The 15,248-nt window shown below is 34.7% G+C and overlaps 1 pseudogene; it reads left to right on the top strand.

Annotated features, from left to right (window-relative positions):
* The first annotated feature begins 14,171 nt into the window (after positions 1–14,171).
* LOC147405056 (protein SMALL AUXIN UP-REGULATED RNA 12 pseudogene) lies at positions 14,172–15,045 on the top strand (annotated as a pseudogene).
* Positions 15,046–15,248: the final 203 nt, after the last annotated feature.

Raw genomic sequence — 15,248 nt, 5'->3', positions numbered from 1 at the left:
ATCAATGAAAAAAGAATCATAAAACGTAGATGAACTTTCTAAAGTTAAAGATGGAAAAGTAGATAAATAAGAGAGAAAAATGTTGATGAGCATTCAATTCCAACTAAATTAAAATTGATCATATTATTTTTGGTAAATACCCCACCAATGAAGATATCAAAGTGAAGAAGAGTAAATCAATAAATAGTTTGTGCAATACATCTCAAATGTTAATTCCAAAAGACATAACCCCCCCCCCCCCCCCCCCCCCCCCAAAAAAAAAAAAACATACACACATAGTTCACTTCAAATAATGAGGCATGTACATCATTGTATACATAACTAAGATGGAAAGAAAAACACTTTATTTCTTAGGAAAATATTGGACTGCCTTCGTTGGACATCATGTGTAGATACCCTAATTCGCACAAGCCCATCCATAAAAATGGAAAGGCCTTTACTAGGCTCATGGTCCATATTAGTGTCACTTGATAATTTTCTCACATGTACATGCATTAGTCATCCTTTTTACTACTAAAATCTTTTTCCTGGCGTACTACCTTAACCTAAGCCCATTCAACTCAAAACCTAACACATTTTCATTCCAAGTCCATCGCCAATCTAAGTCCATATTCTAAATCCATAACCTAAGCCCAAATCCAACCCTTTTCAAAACGCATAACCTAAATCTAAACCCTAACCCATTCTAAAACATAAGTCAAACCCTAACCCACAATCAAACATTCAACCTAAGTCTATGTTCTAAATCCATAACCTAAGCCCATTACTCTTATCAAAATCGTAGAAGTGTATGGCCTCATACCTTTCCAAAAAAGAGGACGCATGTACACTCTAATAAAGAAATTTCAAATTTATCTCTTTGCTTGCTTTTGGAGTTATTTAGGTAAGAATCAATGTCTACTTTACACATGTCACCATCTTATTTATGCACCCAAAAACATTTTCTACTTCTTTTCATTTACCTTTACTTTATGAGTTATTTATTAAAAAAATTCAAGGTCTACTTTTTACTTATTATGTTACATTTACACATGTCATGTAACACCCTGGATTTTCAACTCATATCTCGAGAAAATTGAATGGTGAGATTTGGAGGAAAAGGTCGAAGAAGAGATTTAGAGTAAAATACTCGAATATTGCTATGATTAATTTCAAAGAAAACCGACTTCATCATTAGATTCAAAAGGATCGGAATATATACATTAACCTGTAAACAAGTTCGAATTTGAGTTCGGAGGAAAAAGTTAACAAATCCTCGAATTTCGCGTTAAGTGGGACCCAAAATAGTAAAATTTCGTTAGAGCGAGAATTAGAAAGATTTGATGACACCGTTAGGTCCGTAATGAAAAATTATTCGAAATGATATACTCACTTGTCAATTTTCGAGTCCGAATGGTTAAGTTACGATCGAAACTAGAAATGATGGGAAAATTACAAGTATGCCCTCAGCTTTGTTATAAAAGAAATCTGATTTTCTTTTATTTCATTCATTTCTTTTCTTCTCCAAAGAACCAAACGGTAGCTACTTCCCAACCCAAGTGTTTCAACCCATTCCTATCAAGTTCTACGCGATCGAGGTTGAGTTGAACTTCGACGAAGAAGGCAAAGTTGTCGGCCACGACGAGGGCTACAACTTCACCATCTTGGGTCGTTCATTATCGTTCGTTTTCCCTACCCTCCATCAATCACCAGTCATATAGTGCGAAGGAAACTCTACATCTTCTATCAAAAGGCTGCATCGAGTAGGAGTTAGAGTTACCCTTTATTATAGAAACGAAGAAGAGCATCGTCGTCAAATGCTTTGCAAACCCTCGCCTATTTTGCATCCAAATCAGTCCAACCTCGACTCTCGAGCCATCTAACATTGGTCCTTGCACGAGTTCATCACCATTGACAATCACAAACAAGTAGGGGACTTTCAATTCCTATTGGTAACTTTAGATTTATGAAAATGTGCATTTAGGTTGATTTAACAAAACTTATTGTTTGTTTTAAATCGTAGAAATCTTTGTTTGAATTGAACTTCATGCTAGAAATAAGGATTTGATGTGTTTTATATATGTTTTAAATGTTGAATTTGTGAGTGGGTTGAGGGGTTTGAAGAACGGAACAAAGATCCAAAGAAGGGATTGAAAAATCCAAAAATCATGAGTAAGGTTCAGGCTGTAGGCGGGAAGGTTCAGTGCCACCGGCACCTGCCGAAGGCATTCTGTCGGTCCCACCGACAGAATGAGGTTTCTGCCACCGACGAAATCCAGAACTGCGAGAAATTTTTATTCTGTCGGCGGATGCCGTCGGTCCCACTGACACTTGCCGATGAGTATTCTGTCGATTCCACCAACAGTATTCTGATTCAGCCACCGACAGAAACAGTTATCTTCAGAACTGTGTTCTGACTTTTGCCTTGATCTCCCCATTACCTATACTAGATTTCCCACCCTTCATTTCATTAAAAACATTTAAGTAAATTTTTACTTTTCATTTACTTTAAGTTCTATAATGAAATTAAGGTTTTACCCCCCCCATTTCGGAATAATGGGAATGGTTTCAAGAACCAAATCTCAAAGGATCAAAATCTGAATTTTGGTTTCAAGAACAAAACGTAAATTTTGACTTTTTCAGCAAGTTTTCAAAATGTAATAACTTTCGCATTACTTTGAATTAGATATAAAAACTATATGGTATCGAATCTCATGATCGAGACTTTCATTTTGAAAAAAATCGTTTTCAATTTCGAGAATTTTGAAAAATTGAGTTTCCGACACTTAGCCAAATTTTTACCAGCTTTCCTTGTTTTTAACAGCTTTGGTCCCGTACATCGCTGGGACCTTGTTTTTGAATGAACTTTGATGGTTTTCAATGGAAAGACCAAAAGAATGACTTTGAAAGATTGGAAATGGATGGTTGATTTGAAAAGATGAAAAGTGAGATTTGAAAAGACCAAAAGAAATCATTCTCATCACCCCATCATTATTCCCACATCATACCACATGCGACCACCTAATCCCATCACATTCTTATCAAGACACTTCACAAGTCATCTTCATATCCCCCCCTCCCAATTTTCTTAATCAACTCACCTAATCCACGCCCCCATACCTCTTTTGCCATGTGTTATCATCTCCTCCACCTTCCTAAAATATCAAGACTTACCTTCCTTAAACATTCTTCTAACCAACACCCACATCCCCTAACATCATCTAACACTTAACCTATATGGGTTGCAAGATACAACCCATTTGCACCATTTTCCACTTCTATCCTCCATTAAACTTAAATTCAAATCAAAATCCTTCAAATCCCATATCATTATCTTCCACTTTCTATTTTGGACCATCCTACCCCTAAAAGTAACCCTCAACCCCTATAAAAACCCCTCTCACCCTTTGAAAAACCTATACTTTAATCCCCTCTCTCAAGCCTTTCAACTCTCAATCTTTCTTACCCCTTCCAATCTCTCTACTCAACTCATAATTTCAATATCCACAACTATCAATCATAAAGTTCATCTCTTTCAAATCTTCACATTACAAACATCTCAATCCACATCAATCTCGACTTTCATCCTTAAAGTCTCAACACTTCAAGATCAAGATCAAAATGACCCATTCGAAGAGTAAGAAGAAAAATAAAAATAATAAGGAAGGAAGAAGAAATTAAAAACTTCAAAGTTGGTTTAGAGTAGGATTTTCATTCTAATTCTTCTTATCTCCCATTTTCATATTCCTTCTCTATCTTCCCCCCCCTCACTTCTTTAATTTCAATTTTCGAAAACCCCTAAGATGTAATGTTCACCCACCGCTATCTCTAGTAGATCGGACTTCGGTTTGGTAGAAAGTGTAGAAGTTCTAACAACTTAAAAAAAAATTTATTTTAAACCCTTAAACACTTTGTGCACACACTACAAAACTTGTTTTGAGGCTAAAGGTGATTGGGCCCCTCTTCATTTAATGAGAGTGGGCCCATAATTACAAAACTTACATTTTTCAAAGGTTGTTCCATCAAGACAAAAATATGGAAATGTCTCTTTTCTTAATGAGATGACCCTCACAATTTATATCAAAAGTCCCTTGCATTCGAGAGCACAAAATTTTCGTTTAATCGAGTTTTTTTTTCTTGTCTTTATATTTTCTAAAATGGCCATGTCTTTAAAGGTTACCACCTTTTGGTGGAGAGAGAGGAGTGCCTAACACCTTCCCTTCTCTCTAACCGAACCCTTACCTAGATCTTAGGTGGATTGATGTCCTAATTCGTACGAGAGTCACTATGATGCCAAAATTTTCAAAAATATCTTTCGGGTGACCATTCATACCCTTTTATAAAAAGAATGGTGGCAACTCCAAATCCACGTAGTGGTGATCTTCGGACACAAAAATCACATATTTACATACACGATGTTCAAAATTGTGCTAACATGGTAGTATATAAAAAAAAATTATTTTTTAACTTGTATCTTAAGGAAAGAAATTTATGGTTATTTATGCACTGCCACATTAGCGCAGCTTCCAACAAAGGGCATTGTAGCACAACTCTATTTTTGTGTTTGTTGCTTGTCATTATTGTGCATTTTTTTCCTTTGAGATAATTTTGTATTTGTACGGACTTAATATTCATAGAAGACTTGTTTTAGGATTTCTATGAAGGAGATTTTCAATTTTCCTAAGAGAAAATGAAATTGACAGTTTGTAGCCTTACTTTTCACAGAAATAGTGAAATGAAACACATCTAATCTTGCCAAACTATATTAAAAAAAAATGAGTCTATTATCTCTTTATTTCTAATTTTTTGTTTTTCTTATTATCACTATTGTTTCTCACACCCAATTTTAAAAAAATCTCCTAGTAAATTACCCTGGAGGTTGGTTCTATGGTAAAACTAGCAACAGTGGTTTGTTTATCTGGGCATATGTTCAAAATTGGGTCACCTCCCGATTTACCTTGTTGGATGTTGGGAAACTTCCATGGGGCTGGGTGTGCAACTGCATGGACAACTCTCACACCAAAAAGGATGTGGGATAATCGTGTTATAAATTTTTTTTATTTTAAATAATAGTTATTCTAAGAGTTAGTGCGTGCTACTGGGGGAAATGCTTCATTTGGGCATCCCTATAAAATATCCTCCCATCACAATCGTTTGTTTTGAAAGTGAAATATGATTCTTATCGCCGACCAAGTAATAGTAATAAAATGTCGATGACAAGGAGTGATCCATTTGATAATGCAACGTTCGCGCAAGTATATATAATCATTTTTGTTAAACACTTTCAGCTTTATTACCATGCATTAAGTATTAAACCACTATTAAGTATAAAGACACGTCATTGGAATTTTGTGATCACTTGTTTTTTATTTTTGTTCTTGTTTTTTTAATAATAACACAATACCTTAAACATATTTAAAACTACTAAACATAACACCTAATTTAGCTCTGTTGGTGTTCATGAAATAAAGTAATATTAAGGTTTTTTGAAGTTAGTGAGATTGACTCCAACAACAATCAACAGTTTTGAGAATTATTATATAAAAAAATATGAACTTAATGTGCATGGCATGTGCTAACTAAGCAGCATTAGAAAGATGGCCGGCCTTAAACCAACTTAACTACCAAAAAAGCCTAATGGATAAAAAACATAAAGAGATTCCCAAGTCATTAACAATGTTTAATGTTTGTCTCTATGTTTTTAATCATTTTCTTAAACCCTCTAACTAATCTTTTATTATCTTCCTCAAACTTAATAATTGAGAAACTGTATTTGTGGATTGATCCCAACATTGATTTCAAGACTCAAAGAATCATGATTTAAAAACTCGTTGACTAAAGTCTCAAAGGCTATTCAACGAGTCAGATGGTCAATTTGACTTGTCCATCACATTGACTAGATTTCATCAAGTAAAATAAAAAAAAACTGTCAAGTAAACTGGGTTTTATGTTCTTTGGTACAAAATATTCATTATTTTTTATAATAATTTAAAGCTTTGTTACTTATATGAAAAAATAAAAGATTTTGTCAATTTACATCTCCTAATTCACCTAATTTAAAAAATTATAATTATTTAAATATAAATTAATGTGTTAATAAATAATTTTAAATTGACCTAAACAATTTGACCTCGTCTGACACGAGATAACAGTTGAGAACTAATTGGATGTCACATTTTGAGATTAACTTGATAAATGGAAAGGGTTATTGTCCAAAGAGCCGAGAATTATGGACATCTTTATCCTAAGCAACTTACATTTAATGACATAGAGGAAAAGTATCTATTTGAGAAACCTAACAAAGAGGACACACACCACTCCCAAAAATCAACACGTGTTCTAGATAAGGAAAACATTCCCAATAATTCAACCTCATGAGAATGATGTGCAATGATGATGATTAGACAAATGTGATTGATTTCTGCAGGACTTACTCCCAAAGAATCAAGGAGTTTCGTTACTCTGTCAAAATTTCTAATGATTTGATTGATTGTCAAAGTGATATCACAAGGTGAATGGAGGGTAATGAATTAAGAACTTGCATTTGTAAGCAAGTGATAGGAAAGTAGCACAATCATTATTGAAGAAGATTTGCTACCCACATTACTGGGCACCGTCTGTGGGAAACTATCCTTTAATCCCTCTATAGTTCTCCTTTCTATATACTTTCCCTGCGTACGATTAACTTTTCCTTTTTTTTCTACGTTACTTGCAATAAGGGGAAATGGTACGAATGGTTAGGACTAAGTCACGATGCCACGAAAATTAGGGAGAATGTTAATTGGAATGGAACCCACGATGAACGTGCACTTTAGGTAAATTGGAATGGAGCCCACGATGAACGTGCTTTGCACCCCAGAGATTGAATTGCTCCAGAGCAAACTAGAGAAATGCACGAGATGATAATGCAACACTCTTGAAAAATAAAAAGTTCATAGAACGATTGATGCAAGACAACCAATCACTCCATTAGACTATGTAAGAATCATTGAGGAATGTACCGAAAAATCAAATCATGCATAGTACAATACTCATGGAAAATGAAGAAAAAAGTGGATTCATCGATGAAGATGGGGACACCCTCTAGTAGTAGAGTCTTAGTCAAAGCACTATAACGAGGGCTAAGGTACACCTGATGATCTAAACGAGACTCAAAAAATTCAAATCTAACATCTGTGAACAAGCTGTACGAAGGGATTAACACTAAGTGAAAAAATGGATAAATTTGACGTCAAGGACTATTGAATTTGTTTAGATTTAGTTGAATTTGATATAATTTGGCATCGGATTTACTCCATTCACAATTAACATATCCAATCAAATCGAGTGTGATACATCTCGAGAAACTCTATTTGATCATCATATTGATTCATGGGAACACATGTAATTCAGTTCCACCAGATCACTCTTTCTCTTTAGCTATCAAACGACTAAGACCAACATACATCATGGTCCATCGCACTACGTATACAACTAAGTTACGTCGAACCTAGACGGTCTTGACCAATGTTTATCGACATGTCAAGTGGGCCCCACCATGAGACCGGTTATCATGCCTCCTTAAACAACGCCACGTTAGGTTCTGTGAATGATGTGACCCAACGGTTTTGCTACATAATGCATATATCCAAAACCGCTAGTTGGAAAGATAGGGGTGCCACGTCGTAGGTCAAGATTTTTATATGTGAGTGAAGCAGTTGGGCTTCTAAAAGGACCTTGAATATTACTTAATTTCGAAAATACCCTTCTCTTTGAATAGTTAATAATAATTGCTAAGCATCAACCCCGCGTATATTCCCTAAATCTTTTAGGTTTACTAAAATGTGATGTGTGAGAAATATAATGTGTTCAACATTAATACCTCTCATGCGTGTTTATCCTCAATTGTATTATATACTTCACCTTATAATTGACCCACGTGACTTCAAGATTGGACCTCACATTGCACACCCTGATGTGAAAGTGTATGAGAATCATAGATGATTTTTCTCGAGATACAAATGAAAAAGTATCTATGATTCCTATCCACTTTCACGTCAAGATATGCGATATGAGGTCCAATTTTGAAGTCACTCCAACACGACTCTTGCAAAAATTAGATTGGTATGTGATAACTAACACTAAAATTTGAGTACGTGTGGTTTGCGGGGGTATTGCATGTACCCGAAGGATTTGGGCGAGAGAGCTTAATTGCCTCGCCCCTGTTAGTCGGGCCTACAGGTCCGAAACGTTGTCATGAGTGAAAGAGACTAACTTTATGTACAGGTTCAACAATGGGTGGGTTGGATTTTTTTGATTGTTGGGCCACAAAATATGTAATATGTTTGATGGGTATTAGTGACCAACACCTCAGGATTCTTCTAATTATATATGATCACCACGTGGGGTCCATATAAACATCATGTTAGATGATTTAATAATACAATACATTATCCATGAAACTATCCTTAGAGAAATATTGCAATTCATTTTCAAACTTCCTTTATTAACAAAAATTGGCTTAACTTGATGTGTTCCCTCTTTTTTTATTTTTTTTCATTATTGATATGTTTTATTTGAATGTGATTTTAATAGAATTGTAAATTTTGAGGTTTACCATAACAACAATCTCTATAACAAGTACCATACTTAATACTTAAAAGTAAAAAAAACAATCGATTTGATAATTTTTGGGTATAAAGACATGATTTTTAAACTCGTCCAAGATCGAGATGTATCATTTGAGTTAACTCGATATCAGACCTGAACAAGACCAACTCACAAAGTCATTTTTTGATCGAATTTTACGTTTCACGTTTAATTTTTTGAGTTATCTCACGAGACATCTCAAACGTATCGGAAAACTCGTCTGAGACGACTCGATATCGAAGTTGAATGAGACGAGATGCGATACTGAGTTTAAAAATCATGTATAAAGATGAAGTATTAAAGCAAAAAAAATGCCTCATGTATAGCATTTTTTTAATAATAAATTTTTTATTTTTTTATTTTGAGTAATATTTTTTATTAGTTAAGGTTAGTTTTGATTAAGACCCTTCAATCCTAACAACAAGGATTTACAAGCTTTAATGATATTGTGGGGATGGATCCTACCTTCCACAACACACATATGGGCCCACTGAACAATCAGGATAATAAAAGGAGGGTCAGGTGACCTAACCATGGGATGGTAAAATGTCCAAATAGTTCTAGATTTGGAGGACAAGATCCTTCAATTAATCTATTTTTTGATGTCTGATATTAAAAGATTTGATGGTCGGAATCTGCATATAAACCAAACTTTCAAGCACATGCTTAGTGTTGAGGAGAATATATTTTAATTGGAAAAACTAATGTTTAAGTCTGCTAAATTGGAGATAATAAGAATAAAATCAAGACATGCATAGGTTCCCAAATTCAATGAAACTCTAAAAATATAATAACCATTAATGTGATATTCTGATCAACTATCCATTTTTCTATTTCTATGATTGGGTCCATTAATTTGGTTTGATTTGAGTTAGGTGATCTCATGAGTGATTCATGGGTCATGGTTCATCAATTGATTAAAAAGTGATTGGTCGATTTTTATTTTAATTTGTCACTTGTTTTTTTTATCTTTTATTTTTTAAATAATGAGTAATTTCAGATGCTAGTTGATATCGACCCAACACTTGATTTAATCGAAGTAGCAAATCACATTGAATTCTTATCTCAGTCTACTTATATATTGTTGTTTTAAAAATTCATTAATTGATCTCGATATCAATCAAAATCATTCTTTTAAGTTTCATACATATTTTATGAACTTTCTAAATCTACTATTCTTGGAATCATTCGATAATCGAATCTAATCAAAATATAACTTTGTGCACCTTACAACGATCAATCTTGAATTAATCAATTTTTTTCGATCTTGGGTTTCTCTTGAGTCCCCTTTTATCTCCTTTTCTTTTTTCTTTTTTTTTTTTTGCTTTAGCAAGACGCATGTGCCATCCCAACCCGGCACATGTACAACATTAAATAGCCACCTTTTGGTGGAAGGGCATATAGAGTTTCGAAGGCATGACCTAAGAGCAAATCCAGTCAATCTTACCAACTCAGCTAACCCCTGGTGGTTACCTTTTGCCTACTCTCTAACTCTGGTTTGGGTGCTCCGTCTCAAGATTATTCGTATCTATGAATTGTCAATTTTTTGTTTTTGATAAACAAACATGTTAGTGATTAGGAATTAGTAGGTGAAGGCAGGTTTTGAACCCAGGTTGTTGCACAAATACTTACAAACTTCAACCAACTTAGCAAATTGGTATCTTCAATGTCTAGAATTGTACATTTTACTGGCTATGTATTTAGATAAGCTACATACCATCACAAGCAATTGTATTGTATTTTCTACCCCAACATGCACCATTATACCTAGAACTAAAACTTATTATATACCACTTTTTTCTGATTTTTTTTCTATACTAATTTTGGTAAAAATCAAGTTGATTGATTCCCACTCCAATTAGGTAAATTATGGTCATATACGTACCCACTGACGAAAATCAAATTAACTCAAATTTTATGTCTTTGGAGAGTAGTTCAAGAAGTTCGTTTTCTTTTCTTTCCTATTTTCAGGTGTTCCTTCTAGAACTTATAAATTCTTTCTTCTTTTTTAATAAATCTTTTGCCTATAAAATAATAATAAATAAATAAATAATACATATCTGCGTCGCCTATACATTGTTATTAGATTGCAAGTCCTATCTATTACCCGTGCTATTGATTTGACCACTCATGGGCAACTAATTCACTTAAAATAGTTGTGAGTCCACAATTTTCACCTTGATCTACATGGAACAAATACGACTCGCAGATGGAAGATCTTAGGTAAAGAGAAACTCTTTTTTCTTCTAGGAAAAAAATATACAATGTCTCGCTCAAGTAGAACAAAGAGAAGTTATAGATAGATAATCCTTCCAATAACTTAAAGATCTGAATGATTGCAGGAAATTCATTTTCAATGGAATATGAATTCTTCACTTAATTGACCCTAGAAAAATGTTAAAAAAGAGAGTTTTTCATTTTAAGAAGAATCGTGATGATCTGACGCTCTTTTTTCAGATGCCCCCGGTACCTGTACACCCCCATCATAGAACCGTAGATCCGTTGCTTCAGGATACATAAGAAAAAGGATTTTATGATTTTGTAACTACCAGGTCAAGAAGCGTGTGGGGACGTATGAAAAAAGTGCGCCGGATTATCATTAGTCTTTTAAGAATGGGAGTAATCATAAGAAAAAAAAATTAGAAGGCGGGACAATCGTTTTCCTGGTATTGAGGTGAGAGAACACATTTCCCTCCCAGAGTGATAATAACTTTAGATAGGAAAATGATTTTGATCAAAGTTGCGAAATCTTACACCTGAAAATTATATTTTCCAAGGAAAATCATTTTCCCACCTGTTTTCCATGTGCAATCATACACATCCAAAAAGTGTAAGGGGGAGTGTTTTGGAATGTTTGTTTTGGAAATTTAAAGAAAGATGGGATGGGTCACCCTTGCACATGCGTTATGGTCCGGAGACTTATGATTTCTTGCTTTAATGTTTCTAGAGTAAACACAAAGAGAAAAAAAAATAGACTCACTATCTTAATCTATAACAGCAAAAAAGGAAGTTAAAGTGGGGAGAAAGAGTTCATATTTTTCAAACTCCACATGTGATTGGTTGGGTTGTACTTGCCTTCGTGCAATACAGACTGCACGGACCGCACTCAAACCTTTGGTCGTCTCCTTGCTTCACTTTATCTTCATTTAACTATTAAACCAAGGTGCATTTCATTCAAATTACATAAATAATAATGGGTTCCCCTTTTTTAAAATAATCTAATTTTAAATCCACATGTCATGCCCAAATCGATAAGGACTTAACTTTTTGCAACATTAATATATATATGGTCGGATTCAAATCTCGGGGAGAATGAATTAACTAGGACCTGAAAAGAAGGGTACCGGAGTAAAATTTGCCACAAAGTGGGCTTTGAAGACGTTAGTGTAAGGGACAACTTGGGGAAGTGAGAAGGGCGCCACAGTCACAAAAAAAAGAAAAATCATTATAAAGTCATGAGAAAAGAATTATCTAGGACCCTTGAAAGAAGGGTATGTAAAAGATAAAACACCTTTTACACCATTGATACTTGGGTGCTTTTGTTGTATTGGTTCCGTTTGGGGCACCAAGTATGAAAATTACTAAGAATTAAAATTGTGGGAGTAAGAAAGAACCAGATCGAATTTAGGATTTGTGTTGACCAGGGAAGGACTAAGTCGTAGAAGTATTAGATTAGGATACTGAGAACATGGAATCCCCAAGGATTGTTTTGCATTGAAAACGATTAGAGTAGACCTCCTAAGTGCATGAGAAATCTAACATTGAGTAGATTGACTTGACTGATATGTTGATTGTGATGTCTATATATGATGAGTGGTACGTGAAATTTGAAAGACAACAGATGCCGACATTACTAGAGATGCTATGATCAGGATGACATGCAATACATATGAATCTTGAAACTCTATAATTATATATGTAAAGAAGCAAGGCAAATGTAAGTAATCCTGACTAAACCAAACTTTGTTGTATAAGTATTTGAGGCTAACTAGATCACCAAATTCACGTACGAATGCAACCACGCAATCAAGGATTCTAAATTGTATAACTTAGGAAGAAGATTAAAGAGTAGATTGAGCACGAAAAAGAGATAAAAAATGCTATTTGAGATAATATTAATAGGTCCACTACATGATAAACTAAGGAAAAAAAATTGATTGAAATGATCTGTGCTCATATTTAACAACAACCCCAATTAGAAAGAGCGATAAAGTTAATGATTCAAAACAAATGAGAGAGAGAGAGATTTCTTCTGTGATTTTTTTAATTATTTAATTTATTAAGATAGAGAAGAAATATTTGAAGATAGTTGGTTTAATAGAAAATGTGACCTTTAAACATAATGGTATTTAGCAATGAGTCGGACCAGCCTCAAAAGGTTAGTTAGGATTTTCACCCTTACAAAGGGTCATTGGACTCTTCTTGTGACATAAAAAACATGATACGATGCTTCAGGGTTGTAGAGTACAAAATTCTAAGAAGTTCAATTTTTTATTTTTTATTTTTAAAGTTATTTTCCACTGTTATTTTAATTTGGAGTTAGGTGGAAGTTTGGTAGCCATCAATTTTCAAGACCTTGGATCAAGCTCAAAAGATTTTTTTTTTTTGGGGATAGGAGTTTTTTGTAAGAAATTAAAATGTTGCATTCTTTTATTAATTATTTTTCATTTTTAACCATGCTCACATAAATAATTGTTTTTTTTTTTTGTTCAATAATTTTGTAAGAAATTTTTGGTTGTATAACAAGCATGTTTACAATTTACTAAATCTTAAAATTATCAGTAAGAGTCGTGCTAGAATGACTTCAATAGGGGACACTTGACGTGGTGGCAAATGTATATTTGTAGATGCTTTTTAGTTGTATCTTGGAGAAAACACATTTATGGGTATGCACGCGCCACCACGTCTCCTGTGTGTCCCCCACTGAGGTCACTATAACATTAATCTACAAGCAATGAAGTGCAATTAGTACTAGTAAGTTAAAATCGTGGTTATAGAAAAGAGTTATTTTTCAAGGTTGGTGTGCTACAAGTCGGTCCCTTATTTATTTCAGTGTAAGACTGATACGAGTCAGTTTGACTCAAGTTAAGACTTAAGAGTCACTTAGACTCACCTGTTTTTTCTTCTCATTTTAAACCCATATTAATAAGGTTCGGATCATCCCTTCACCCTAATGGATCAATCAGAACCCATGATTCCTAATGGGTCACTTTGAACCCACAACAAACTTGTAGATACTGGTGCTATTAAGTGGCATTCTTGGCTCAACGGTTCACTCACCCAAACCCAATCCATCTCCCTAAATTGGAAGAGAAATTCTATTCGGTCTAATGGGTCAATACAAACCCGACCCATGATGACAGAAATTCTAATCAACTACTTAAGTTTTTCAAAATATAAATAAATTAATAGTACAACATGGACTATACTTCACATGGTCTCTTACCGTACCTAGGTCCAAAACATAAACCTATCTTCGTAATTATCTCCAAAATTTAGGGTATTTTAGTACTGTAAACCTTATAAAACCTTCATTCTCCTCTCTGAAGCCACCAAACCCCATTTATACTCTCTCTCCCAAAAACCAATTCATCTTCGTCTCTGTTTTTGACCGGAAATGTCAGCACGAATCGGAAAATGTAGCAAAACCCGGTATATTGTCAGACTCCGGCAAATGCTCCGGCGATGGCGTCACCAAGCTGCAATGGCAGCTCGTATCTCTCACAGGATACCGTCTGATGTGCCAGCTGGACACGTGGCGGTTTCTGTGGGAAGCGATTGTACGAGATTTGTTGTGCGCGCGACGTACCTGAACCATCCAGTCTTCAAGAAACTTCTTGTTCAAGCTGAAGAAGAGTATGGTTTTACCAAGGATGGACCATTAGCGATTCCATGTGACGAGTCGCTCTTCGAAGAAATCGTCCGTTTCATCTCACGATCCGAGTCTAGCAACTCATCTCGGTTGGCGAATCTTGAAGATTTCCAAAGATATCTCCATGTGGGTTTGAGAAACAATGTCGATTTCTGGACTGAATCTCGGCCGTTGCTACATGGACCTGCTGAGAAGCTTACATGGTAAGTGACTCGTCCGGACTTAATAATGAAATTCTGAGTCTTACTCGGTGTTTCGACTCGTCCGAGCTATAAGTTATTGAGCTGAGTCAAACTGACTGAAGTAACGAAGCTGGAAAAAGAAAAGTCAAGCAAGTATAGGATTCTTTCAACTCGGCCGAGTTCACCGAGTTGGGTCCACTAATTTAACCCACAATTGAGGGAAACGAGTTGGTGGGATTGTTTCTTTTTCATTTTTTTTCCCCAAATGGGTACGACTGTTTTACTCTGGAGAATCCATGGAGATGGCAAGCAAGGTTTCGACTGAGTCGTCCCGAGTTCGAATCGGAGAAAAAATAAACATGAAGAGAGAGAGAGGAGATAAGGGTTGGGTCTCTATTTAAATTCTGTTTTGTTTGTTTGATTGATTTATCGAACATGCAGAGAAATTTAAATTGATTGTTTTTTATTCAATATATTTTTTTTTTTTGTGACTATTTTTGTTTAACTCTATTAATAATTAGATGAATTTGAGGTACCTCCGTTTATCCTGAAAAATTAGTCTTGCATACCTTGACTGCTGACTTTAA

The sequence above is a fragment of the Akebia trifoliata genome, chromosome 4, assembly GCF_017979445.1.
Source record: "Akebia trifoliata isolate Shusen 1 chromosome 4, ASM1797944v1, whole genome shotgun sequence".
NCBI lineage: Eukaryota > Viridiplantae > Streptophyta > Magnoliopsida > Ranunculales > Lardizabalaceae > Akebia > Akebia trifoliata.
The sequence above is the reverse complement of the archived record's forward strand: the minus strand, read 5'-3'. Positions and strand labels throughout refer to the sequence as shown.